The sequence below is a fragment of the Mesocricetus auratus genome, unplaced genomic scaffold (genome assembly GCF_017639785.1).
Source record: "Mesocricetus auratus isolate SY011 unplaced genomic scaffold, BCM_Maur_2.0 Super-Scaffold_100019, whole genome shotgun sequence".
NCBI classification, from domain to species: domain Eukaryota; kingdom Metazoa; phylum Chordata; class Mammalia; order Rodentia; family Cricetidae; genus Mesocricetus; species Mesocricetus auratus.
Window position 1 is genome coordinate 15514547 of NW_024429200.1, and position 14061 is coordinate 15528607.

The following is a 14061-nucleotide window of genomic DNA, read 5'->3' on the forward strand; positions in this document are numbered from 1 at the left end:
ATCATAATAATTGTGCGTATACATTGTTATCATAGAAAAGACATAATTGATAGCAAAAGCATGAAGACAGAGATCAGATCAACTGACAAAATAAATGTTAGACTAATATTTGATGAAAGTGCTGGGCAAAAGGGTAAATATCTTCCTAGAATCTCTCCTTATACAGATTTATAAAATAGAACAATGATATTTATTCTCCATGAACCATAAACTCCCTTCTAATGTTCTTATGACATTCCAGTAACTTCAGCTAGGAACAAGTTCTTTTCTCATACAGTATTTTCATGACTATTTCAAACACTAGAGATGCATGAAAGAACTCTCCCGAAAATGTAGTTTGGGGGCAGGCTCATTAAGAGATCTAAATGCTTAATGTCTTTAATATGTGCTTCCACAGTAGTCTCGATTTCTCCTCCCTAGTACTGTATTAAATCCATTTGTCTTTTTATATTCAGATCTTACAAACTCCATGGAATGGAATCTCTGATGTTCGTTATGATGTCCCCAGGGCTTGGTGAACACCAAGAAGTCCATGGGCATTTGGAAAGTAAAGTTCATTAAACACAAAGGGAATCATATACCAAATAGTGAAGTTGTAACTTGAGAGAGCATTAGATCATTGATAGGATGGAAAAGAAGCCTATCAATATCAAAGTACTAGAAATTAGGAAGGGATAACTTACAAAAATCAAGCATTAAGAGGACACAACAAAATATGGGAGCCACAGCAAAACTTTCTACTTGATAAATAACATCATTAACCACAAATAACCCCAAAAGCAGGGTGAAAATTGGGCCAGTTATTTTGCTCTGATTATTTTAAATTACTTAGTGAAGTCAATTTTTTGAGAAAAAAAATATGTTCTAAACAGAAACAAAAATTCTAGGGGAAAAAACAAAGATGGCTGAAAAAAAAAGACTGAGTTGTTAGAAAAAAGAAAAGAAGTAGAGTGAAAAATATGAAAAGCAGAAATATAAAAATGTGGACAAAACCCGGAACAGAAACTGCTGAAAATTCATTCAAATTAAATGGAGAATGAAAACTAAGTATTGACATAAAGAAGTGGGGTTCAGGCTATAGTAACTGGAAACAGTAAAAGCAAAGGAGGCTGAAGGTTCTGTTTCCCAGACACTCTGGCAGAAGGATTGTAGGCTGACACTCTCCTGATCCATGTCTAAAATCCATATATGAGTGAGTACATACCATGTTTGTCTTTTTGTGACTGGGTTACCTCACTCAGGACGGTTTCTTCTAGTCCAAAGAGTCTGGGAAACAGAACCTTCAATCAATGACTGATGGAAGCAGAGGCAGACACCCACGGCTAAACACTGAGCTGATCTTAAGGAAACCAGTGACAGAGAGGGAGGACTGATGAGCATAGGGGTCAAGACTGGGCTTGTTTAACCCACAGAAACAGCTGACCTGTGTAGAGAGATGCCTTTTTCTTGTTTGCCGCTTGGTTTTCCCCCACCAGTCGCCTGGGCTCTGCCGAGTTGTAGTCCCCAAATAACACAAGGCACTGTATTAATTATGAAGCTGTTAGCCTTGCTTGTTTCTTACTGGCTATCTCTGACTTAAGTATTTACCCCATAACTGCCAACCTAAGTATTTCTTTTACCAGAGAAAAGTTTCCAGGCTTCTTACCCCTATGGTGGTTACATCTTGACTCCCTGTGTTTCTCCTACCCAGAGTCCTCCTGGACACCTAGACTCACCTATCTTGCTTCCCTGTGGGCCAACAGTGATTTATTGACATATACACAGGATTTCCCCAAAAGACCTGAACAAGGGGGAGCTCTTGATGGCTAGGAATCCAGCATGGGACTAATCCAGACACCTTGACTGTGGGTGTCAGTGAGGAGTACTAGGCAATTTTGGGGGGATTGGGTAATAGATCAATATTTATCCCTGGCACACAAATGGACTTTGGGTGCCCATCCCACAATGAGAGATGCTCTCGGCCTGCACTCTTGGCAGAGGGCCTAGGCCCTGCCCTGGATGAAATGACAGACTACGGATATCACCATGGAGGGCCTCTCCTTCCCTGGGGAAAGGAGCAGGGATTATGGGAGGGGGATGGGGGAGTTGGTGGGAGGGCATGGGAGGAGGAGAGGGAGAGGGACCTGGGATTGAAATGTGAAGCAACCTTTTTTCTAATTTAAATTTTAAAAAAAGCAAAGGAGGCTAGTGAGGAAAGCTAATGCATGCATCACTGGAGTCCCCAGCTGGATAAATGAAAAGAAAACAAAACAAAAACCCAATTATTTAAATGTAAATACTTCACCCTAGAAAAAAAATACTGTACTAAATCAATCTACTGGAAAAGTCCCACACAAATTAAATAACATCATCCAAAATAGGCAGCATTAACCCATATCTTAATCAACTGAACATATTTTAACAAAGAATAAACACCTAGGAAAAGAAGCAAATCCAGAATAAAGCAGGCATCAAATGTTTTAAGTAAGTAATATGGATGTTGAAAACATAATGAAAAAATGTAAGTCTGAAAAGCAGTTTACTATTCCTGGAAGTGTATTCACCCAGTGTTTAATCTACAATGATTCTATAAACACTTTTCTGCAGAAACTTCCATGAATATCCATTTACATAGTTACTGGAGAAACTATGAAAATAAAATTGAAGTCAGCTCACTGTGGAAGTTAGATTAAATGAAATTGGGAGAATAAAGTGGTTTTGGCCACATAATTCCTATTTTGTTGTTCCTCTCCTGTCTTTAAGTTATTATCTGGCAAATGTTTTACTTTTGCTAAGTGAAAATCATGTAGATCATCTGTCAGTACCACAGCATTCAAATTTATTTTTCATCCTAAGATTTACTACTTAACTTATATCATTAATTGGAATTTTCATATAATCCATAAATTATCATTAAGACTTTTTCACAGTAATAATTGATCTACCAGTGAGTATTACAGTCTTCGAGTTCATCTGGGGATGTTGTCTTTTTAACTTTTAATTACGTGTTTTTAATGCAGTAGTCTATAACCACAGCAACCCCCCATTATCTTTACTATGCTTCACCTTGTTCCCTATTCTCAGTTCATTCCAGGTAGTTTCTTCTGGCTTTATGTTGCTCCTTCATTAGTATATAAATGTTGTTCTTCTGTGTGTCTAACGCAATGCTAAATATTTATTGTTTATTTTGAATACACTTACATTTTAATCTTATCAATTTCAGTTGCCTGTGCATTCCAGTTTTCTGCCAGGTTAACAATCCGGTTTTGTTCTCTTTAACTGCAATTAACAAGCCGGGCATTGGTGGTGCACGCCTTTAATCCCAGCACTCAGGAGGCAGAGGCAGGCGGATCTCTGTGAGTTCAAGACCAGCCTGCTCTACAGAGTGAGTTCCAGGACAGCCTCCAAAGCCACAGAGAAACCCTGTCTCAAAAAACCAAAAAAAAAAAAAAACCCAGCAATTAACAGTTCGCCTCAAGAACTCCAACTCTTGTCTTTTTCTGCTGAATTTTACATGTCAGTCTTTGTGCTTTATGTTCCTGTATTAAAATATGGTTGTTACATTTCATACATCACATTTGTAAATTTAATTTTATAAATCGTGTTACTTAGGTTGTAAGATGATGTCAGCTTCCTCCAGAATTGATCTCCCTTTTGTTACGTACAAACCTTTACAAACACAGCATTACCTTTATATAGCCTTAGAACCTGAGGTATTCCAAAGCTGACTCAATCTGGATAGTCTTCTCCATGTCAAAAGTTCATGGACACCTTAGGTTACAGTGTTCAGGAGCATCAAAGCTATAGGTATAGATTTATCCATCAGAGCCCATCTCACATTAATAAATGCTCCCACTACAATTTAGAATATAATTATCTCTTTTCTGACATATTTTCAAGATAATCATTATGAGATAAAATATAACTGCAAGGGTAAAGAAATTACAAAGTATAAGAAGAGACAACAAAATATTAATATACATTTCTAAGTTCACAAAAGGTCAGTTGTGCTTGTTGGTGAAACATAAAAGTCAGACAGGTGCACTAACCAGGACTCAAAACTAGAATCTTTAGGGGAAAAGATGGAATTTCACTTTTTTTAAAGGACACTACTTGGGAAGAAAAGTATTAAACAGCTTTACCCAGATTTAAATGCTGTAAACTATAGTGACAGAAGGTCTGACTAGACATGCCCACTTGGCCAAGAATAGAAAAAATGCTATAGGGGTAATCATCCATTATGTGGTTGGATTTAAAGTCTGATCCATAGCAAACTCATTCTTATTGCTATGAACTATGTCAAAAATCCATGGTTGCACAAGTCATAGGCCCTAACCGAAAACTACTTTGTTCTGATAAATGAGCATAGTATCAAGCTGCCTCCTGCATCCATAACTCTATATGCCAGATTAATGCATTTCCCAAGCATCAGCTAAGAATCATCTTTTTGCTTTTGCAATAGATAATGACACAACTGGCAATATACAGAGAAAAAGAGATTGTGAATTACTTAGGTGTCTCAGAAGCTAGTGGTGGTTGACAGATGCTGGGGAAAGGAGCATAAGCTTTCTTTAAGCATATGGTCACCAAAAGGTTATCCATACTTCAGTAGATGGACTTACATCTATGCAAATACAAGCGGAATTAGCAGACTTAGTGTTTCATTTTGTTCTCTTAATAGAAAGAAAAGTTACAGGAAGTTTGGAGAGAAAAATTTGAGGGGTGTTTAGGAGAATTAGAGAAGAGGAAATGGGGAGTATGTTTACTAAATATTTTATATTCATGTACACTTTCAATGAGACAGAAAAATGTATTCATAGTCACTAATAACACTAAGAAACTCAAAAGGCAATCCTGGAAAATATTTATAATTGTACTGCATGAAAAAGTCTCTTTTGGATAAAGTAAATTGTAAAAAAAATGAGAAAAATGCAAAAATGGACAAGGATTATGAAAAGGAAGTGCAAAGAAGCCTTTATATACTTGGACTCATCATTAAAATCACTTAAATGGATAAAGAGAAGGGAGCCTATATTAGGCATCATTTCAAAGAATCGACACTGTTAAAAACTGAAGACATTGTACATTTAATTTTAAAAACTATATTTCTGATTTAATTTATGGTTGCAATGCATAATAGTGAGATTTTATGAATAAAATGTGGTAATTATCAGAATTGTGGTAAATTCTGATTCAACCGTCTAACATAAATATAACATTTCTCATATACGTGCACAGGTAAAATGATACATATATGCAAGCTTATTCATTTCAGTTTACTGTCAAATAGAAAAAGCTGCCATTTATAATCTCAAAGTATACATCAATATGAGGCAAATACTTATGATATCTGAGATCATTGTGACTACTTTTACAGATATATCATGAGCCCAGCATTCTTATTTTAGTCTTTATTTTTATTATAAATTATAATCACTAAAATGCACATTAAAATCATAAATAACATAAATTAATACAAATCTTACTTCAAATGCATTCAAATACTTTTTGCTACTAAGGAAATATATGTGTGATTTTTTAAATGCATTAAGTTGTTTTCTTGGGCATTGTATAATAACATTACTAGTAAAAGGAGACTTTTGTCACAAAATAAAGACATTTCAGAACCTGGTTTCCATAAACTCGAGGTTTCCTGAGGATGCTGAGGGCAGATGCAACTTTTGACTGTGTATCCTCATGACTGACACACTACTTTCTTGAAAAGGAACGTGACATATATAATGAAAAACATCAGCTAAAAAATGCACAGAGATGAAAATCCCCCAATTAATTGCATATGAATTAACAAAGAGCAATATGAGAGCAAGTTTTGCTCTTATCTGTGTTCTTTGTGTATACAGTTATCAAAATCATACCATTTATAGTAGCTATGATTACCAAGCCCCATCCAATGATGTTCCAGGCCTGTTGCTAATCCCTTCATCTGCAGAAGCTTATTAAAGTCTCATAAAACTATGTGGCATCTTTGCCTCACTTTAAAAATAATGGACTCAGAGCTCAAGAAATGACCAGTAACTATCCAAGCTTGGTAAAACTAAAATTGGAATTGGACTATGGATGGTCATATTCTAAATTCTATGAAGTCCAACCATTACTACAACCTATCAAGTAGGACTCATGTTTTTACAAGCAAGCATTTTACTCAAGAGCCATCAACTTAGTCCCTAGTAGGCAAGGTGACATTGAGGTGTACATTTCCTTGTTTTTATTTTTAGGGGGAGGTATTGTCTGTTTTGTTTTTATATCCTATTCAAACATGTTAGTTAGATGAAAGTCTCTGCCATGGCTAAGTAGTGAAAATATATAGCATCTGTAAGTTGCCAACCAATGGAACAAAAGATACTAGTGGATTGATAACTTTAATTAACTGGATTCTATTCAAAGGGATAAAGATAAATTAAGTCCTTATCTCTCTGAAACCACTGTATGCATCTTCCTACAAGAAAAAGGACATTTCACCAACACCTGATCTTTCTTGTTTTGGCACAACTAATAGAGCAAAATATTCATAATTAGGAGTTATTTTATTTTAAAGTGACATGTGTCTCAACTGGTAATGTAGCTAGCTAATTTAGATGTACTTTATGAATCTCTGGTAAAAGAAGTCATAAAATATTAATGAAGGGCTGGTGGGAAAATGGCTCAATAGGTAAGGGCACTGAAAACTCAGGTTTATCCACAGGACCTGATGATAGATGGAAAGAATCAGCTCTATCATATGTCCTCCTGCTTCCATTCACATGACTTGGTTAGAACACACACACTCACACACACTCATACACTCATTCACATGGCACACACACACAAATACACACACAGGCACACACACACATAAACACACAAGCACACACACACATAAACACACATACCCACAGACACACGCATGCATAAACATATACACACATATACAGATGCACACGGACACACATATACACACGTACACAGACACACACAGAGACACAAACATAAACACATATACACATATACACACAGAGATATACACACAGACATACATACACACACAGACACTCAAAGACACACATACAAACAGACACACACATGTACACTCACAGACACACTCACAGAAACACAGACACACTGTTTTTAAATAGTAAAATATATGTTATATATGTCTTCTTGGCCTTTTTTTGTTCCCCTCTATTTTAAAACCTATAGCAGATGCAGTACGCTGCATTTTTAGTTATTTTATAGAAGTGACAAGTGACATTGATTTTAAAAAAGATTTTAGTAAATATTTGTAATATATCATTATTTTTCCATGAATATTTTATTTAGTATTTCTCTGCCAATATTATATAAGGGTATGGGTTAACTATGTCATTAAGGACTGTCTAAATTCATTTCAGGTGTAGTCTAAAAAAATAAATGAAATAATTTTTAGATAACCATAAAATATCCCTATGGTACATGAGCATGAACTGATTTCAGGTATATGAATGTATCCAGATGAAAGTTAAGGTAGTAAGAATACCTTGGTATGGTACTAAATTTTTCATACCACATCTAACCTCTTCCTGTTCATTTTTAAGAACAAAGTGAAGTAGTAACAGGAGGCACACGCTCATGTAGCATGGCTATCATGAGATAAAAATCTATGCCCTCATTTTCCAATGGTTCTGAGACTCTTTAATCAATTCCTCAAATTGTAGTAACCTTCAACCATAAATTATTTCATTGTTACTTCATAATTGTAAAGTTATGAACAATATCTGATACTCGGGCTATTTGATATGGGACCCCTATGTCAACCAAGACCTACAGACTGAGAACTGCTTACCCAAACAGGACAGAGTGAAGTTTCATCACAATTGCAGCCCTCTGCAGGGAACAGAGGGAAGACTGCAAGGATTCTCACTGCAAGAATACTATATGTGTCCTAACAAAACCAGTATAATTCAAATACTGTTTAAATAGTTTGTTTAAAGGAAAATAAGAGCTATTGTTTTCATTTAAATTACTTGATAAAAATCAAAATAACTGTATTACAGCCCTACACTATTAAGAATGGCTAAGATCACAAACACTAATGACAGCTTATGCTAGAGAGGATGTAGAAGAAGGGGAACTGTCTTTCACTGCAAACTTGTATAGCCATTTTGGAAATCAGTATGACAGCTTCTCAGAAAAGTGGGAATGAATCTACCTCAAGACCCAGCAATACTACTCTTGGACATATACCTGAGGGATGCACAGTCATACCACAAGGACATTTGCTCGACTATGTTCATAGCAGCATTATTCGTAATAGCCAGAAACTGGGAAAAACCTAAACGTCCCTCATGTGAAGAATGGATGAAGAAAATGTGTTACATTTGTACTACTCAGCTTTAAGAAACCATGCCATCTTGAAATTTGTAGGCAAATGGATGGAACTATAAAAAAATCATCCTGAGTGAGGTAACACAGACCCAGAAAGACAAACACAGTATGTACTCACTCATAAGTAGATATTAGATATAAAAAAGGATAACAATCCTACAGTCCACAACTCCAGAGAAGCTAGGTAATAAGGAGGACCCTAAAGAGGAACACATGGATGCCCCTGGGAATGGGAAGTAGATAAGATTTTCTGAGTAAATTGAAGGAATAGGAAAGGGAGGAGTGAAGGGGAGGAAGGAGGAGAAAGGGATGGTTGAGTTGGGAGAGAGACAGGGAGGAAGAGCAAGAAGAGAGAAAAATTGATACAGGGAGCCATTATGGGGGAAGGGAGAAATCTGGTGCTAGAGAAATTCCCAGGAATCCTCAAGGGCGATCCCAGCTAAGACTCCTAGCCATAGAGGAAAGGGTGCCTGAACTGGCCTTCCCCTGTAGTCAGATTGATGACTACCCTAACTGTCATTACAGAACCTTCATACAGTAACTGATGGAAGTAGATGCAGAGAGATCCAAAACTAAGCACTGGGCCGGGGTCTTGGAATCCAGTTACACAGAGGGAGGGGGAATTATATGAGTAAACAGGTCAAGATCTTGATGGGGAAACCAACAGAGACAGATTATCTAGCTAGTGGGAGCTTACTGACTCTGGACTGATAGCTTGGGAACCTGTGTAGAACCTAACTAGGCCCTCTGAATGTGGGTGACAGTTACATGACTTGGGCAGTTTGTGTGGTCACTGGCAGTATAACCATGATTTATTCCTAGTGCTGGAATTGACATTTTGGAGCCCAGTCCCTATGGAGGGATACTTTGCTCAGCCTAGATACAAGGGGGGAGGGACTTGATCCTACTTCAATTTGATGTACCAACTCTGTTTACTCTCCGTGGGAGGCCTTACCCTTACTGAGGAATGGATGGGGAAGAGGAGGCAAAGAGGAGGAACTGTAGTAGCTGTGCACAATGAAAAAAATCTTTTAGATAAATAAAAACATTAAAAAAGGAAAGAATGCCATTGCTGGAATCCAGAGATGGAGAAGTGACTTCTGATTCCTTGTTACCTCTTCTTCTAATGATCACCTCTGCAGAGGCTGCACAACAGGACATGCCCCAAAGTTACACTGTCATGTCCAGTCCATCACTGGCCGGCTCATCCCCCCTTACTTCACAGCAGTTTCTGCTATGTGTTTTAAAAAGCCCCAGGCCAGCACATCCATAGTATTCTATTTCCCAGGAGCCCCTTCTTAATACAAATATCTTTCTGCTCTCTTTCTCCCTCCCTCCCTTCTTCCCCTCCTCTTTTCCCTCCTTCCCTAGCTTTTAAGTGCCCAACTACACATAATAAACATCTCTCTCAATTTCAAAATAAATTACTTGATAAAAGTCTATATTTATGTGTAATTAGACTACCAGTTGTGCCAGAAACCCCGGAAAAAAATTTTTGTAAGAAGCAGACCTACAGTCAGTCCATCTCGGACAAAAAGTCTTAGTACAGTTTCATTTTGTGAGCTTGACATGATGAAGCTGATGTGCACATAACTAATCAAATTATATAAGAGGCAACCAAGTGTCTACTATGTGGTGAGTACAGACAGACAGTGGCAATCAAAGCTATGGAATTTTGATGATGAGACTTAATTAAGGCACACATCATCTTCTGATTCCTCAGTTCTTAAAAATTCACCGTGAAACTTAGCTCAACGATGCTAATTAGCAATGACTTGGAATTCAGCAAAACAAGCTGTTGAAGAAAAGAGTGTGTTGACTGGTCAGGTTGTGGGAGATTGACTTAGAGAGAGTACAGGAAATGAGAACGCTGTACACTTCAGGGTCAGGTAAAGATCTGGTACAAGGGAATCTCCCAGGAATATGCAAGAATGACCCCAACTAAGACTTCTAGCAACAGTGGATGTGTAACCCAAACTGGCCATCTCCAGTAACCAGATTGGTGCCTCCCCAAATGGTAATCAGAGATGTTTCACCCAGCAGCAGTTAATGGACACAGATGCAGACCCACAGCCAAACATTAGACTGAGTTCAGGGAATCCTGCAGGAGAGAGGAGAAAGGATTGTAGGAGCCAGAGGGGTCAAGGACACCACAAGAAAACCCACAAAATCAAGTAACCTGAACTCATAGGAACTCACAGAGACTGAACCAACAACCAAGGATCCTGCATGGGACTAACCTAGACCCTCTACATATATGTGACATATATCTTGGTCTATTTGTGGTACTCCTAACAGTGGAAACAGGGGCTTTCTCCAACTATTTTATTGGCTCTTGGGACCTTACTACCCAAACTGGGTTGCCTTGTCCTGCCGTATTATAAGGAACAGTACTCAGTTTTACTGCAAATTGATGTGCCATGCTCTGTTGATACTCGTGGGAGACCTGTCCTTTCCTAAACAGAAAAGGAGAAGGAATGGATTGGGGGATGGGAACAAATAGGGAGGTTGAGGGAGAGGAACTGATAGGAAGGAGGAAGAGGAAGCTGGCGCAGTGATGTAAAATAAATAAATTTATACATATAAAAGAAAGAAACAAGTGTGTTAAAAATAACTTTACAAGAGGACCTGGCCAGAAAGTGCATTTTTGGGACTGTTACCCTAGTATGGATGTGGTGCATGTAAAATAGTGATTCGCAACCTTCATGATGCTGTGACCCTTCAATACATTTCCTCATGCTGTGGTGACCCCCAACCATAAAATTGTTTCATTGCTACTTCATAACTACAATTATGAATTGTAATATAAATATCCTGATCTGCAGGATATCTGATTTGTTACCCCAAATCACTGATTTAAATCACAATGGCTTGATTTTATTTATATATATATATATATATATATATATATATATATATATATATAAAGTTCTGAAAACATCTGATCCCTTTGAAGCTCAACTCTAGATACCAGAAATGACCTTATGTTCTATGGCTATTCTCCTGGTTTGGGTAGAGCTCAGTTTTGGGTCAGGGCCTAGGCACTCCCTCATGTGTCTAGGCTGAGAGAGTATCCCTCTATGGGGAATGGCTCCCAAAGTTCATTCTTACACTAAGGATAAATACTGTTCCACTACCAGAGGCCCCATAGACTGCCTTGGTCTCCTAACTAACACCCACATTCAGGGGGCCTGGTTTGGTCCTATCCTCATTTCCCAGCCGTCAGTCTGGGGCCCATGAGTTCCCCTTGCTCAGGTCAGCAGTTTCTGTGGGTTTCCCCAACCAGCTCTTGACTCCTTTGCTCATCATTCCTCCCGCTCTACAACTGGATTCCAGGAGTTTGAATCAGTGCTTAGCTGTGGATCTCTGCTTCTGCTTCCATCAGCTACTGAATGAAGGCTCTAGTATGGCATTTAAGGTAGTCATCAATCTTATTATAGGGAAAGGGCATTTAAGGTAGACTCTCCACTATTGTTTACATTGTTAGTTGGGGTCATCCTTGCAGATCTCGGGACATTTCCGTAGTGCCAGATTTCTCTTTTAACCTATAATGTTCTCCTCTATTCTTCACCCAACTCAATATTCCTGCTCACTCATGTCCTTCTCCTCCCTTCTCCTGTTCTCTTTCTCCTAACTCCTTCTTCCCTCCTTACCTCTCTACCCTGTGCTCCCAATTTGCTCAGGAGATCCTGTCCATTTTCCCTTCTCGTGGGGACCATGTATTTCTCTCTTAGGGTCCTCCTTGTTTTCTAGCTTCTCTGGAGGTGTGGATTGTAGGTCATGTCTAGCCATCACCACAGTGGCAGGGTAAAAGACCCCAGTTAATGGGGTTAACTCATTAAGTAACTTTAATAAAAGACTCTTTGCTTTTGCATCAAAATGGAACTCTTGGTGATTTGGGGATTCAGAATTTGGGCACAACAGTACTACTCAGCAGAAAAGAACAAAGTATTTTAAGTTTTCCTTTACTCTGAATTCCATAAACTCTCCTTTTCTGTATATCCAAAGTAAATCACCTACATTACAGAAACTGCTAGATCTTCATTGTAACGTCTACTTTGAAAATAGGACAGCATGGCTGAGGAATGGGTGAAAATGAAGACAGGATATTTCAGGACTATCTGTCAAGTTGCTACTGGCTCTTGAAACACAGTTTATTAACTTTTCCATAGTGAATTATATTATGATCAATAACTTTATTTAGCATTCATCCCTCGAACATATGATCAGTATAAATTATCATAAATGACAAATAGTCATGGACTAACATTACCACATGAGGTAAGTATTCACAAGTGTCTACTGAAGATTTGAAATTAATCAAGGTACTTGCATAGGCATTACCATTTTTTGCAATCTGGTTCCAGGCATGCATTACAAATTTGCAAATATGTAAACAAGGACACCTCTATCTGTGGTGAGGCTAATAAATGTTTCATGCATTCTTGGCAGGCATATGCTCCAAAGACAGCACATGCACCCTGATTTTAATGTTTGCAGACAGGGCACAGTAGTAGTTATTTAAGGTTTTACTTTAATGAATGAAAAGTAAGAAGACAAGTCTGAAATAAGTGAAGTTGACAATACTACTGAAGTTAACAGTTGTACCACCACCACCAAAGAAATTATAAAAAAAATCTAGGTGAACACTGTTCTTATTTTAAATTCATCTTTATAAAAATATTTTAACTAAATGGAAGTTTTATGACAACTAATTTCTATTACTTGTCACAATTACTTACTTTTCTAGTTACATAAATGATATAAACAGTTCAAAAATAGGAAATAAAGTAAATGCCTAATGCATTCATTCCTAAAGTATGTCAGTGAATTTCTGTATCTAGGGCTACATAATGCATTATTCACAGACATTGCTATCTATTTGACATATTGCCTTTGAAATAATGGTCAATGGCATAGGACTAGGAGATTCTAATTCTCACACTGGATCCACCTCTATGTTAGGTTTCTTGACTCTACTATGATTAATGTAGGTCTATGCTGTTGCCCATATTATTATCTTGTATTTAAGACAACTTGTGTTGAGAACCTCTGTGGCATTCCTTTTCATCGAGAGTAAAACCCAGGATCTAAATTCAATGAAAGTTTGATTTGTTTTTCTTTTTCTATCAGAATTTCCCTGGAAATGACACGTAGATATCAATCCAAATTTAGAGGGGAATTCACGAGGAATAACTTGCTGTTATCACAGTATCTCCTGTGTGCAAGAAACTGCCGGTTTATTTCATTTTTGATACCATTATTAATTACCACTAGGTGCTCTGAGTTGCTCAGCTCAGATGCTTCATAGTTGCTTCTTTCAATTGCTCTAACTGTGCTTTGCCTCTGTCAGCCAAGGTCTTTTTGTGGACTCCGCAGTCTTGTGGTATTGAAATTCTTACAAAAATCAGAGTGTTTTTCATGGGAGTGACTCTAATGGGAACAATTCTTTCCCATTTGTTGATTCTTTCCAGCACTTGTACAGCCACTGTAAATGTGTGATTTGCTGTTGGATATTTTCATTTCTATCTGCAAATAAGAACAGGGGAATAGGTTATTTCTGCCTCAGATAAAAATCACAAAATCATTTCTGAAAAGGGGTCAGCATGCTGCTTGCCATTTATTTCTCTTGTGGGTGTAGTCTAGTATTCTTTATTTTAAAATTTAAATTCTCTACTTCTCTGTTGGCATACTTCGTTTTAATATATTCTGCTGCCTCCA

The 14061-nt window shown here is 37.6% G+C and overlaps 1 long non-coding RNA gene across 1 annotated transcript in view; it reads right to left on the reverse strand.

Annotated features, from left to right (window-relative positions):
• Positions 1-12410: 12410 nt before the first annotated feature.
• Positions 12411-14061, reverse strand: part of LOC121133005 — a 41570-nt gene continuing 39919 nt past the window's right edge. The window contains exon 3 of the long non-coding RNA XR_005869724.1: positions 12411-13869. This is a non-coding gene — a long non-coding RNA (uncharacterized LOC121133005). The remainder of the gene's footprint in view (positions 13870-14061) is intronic.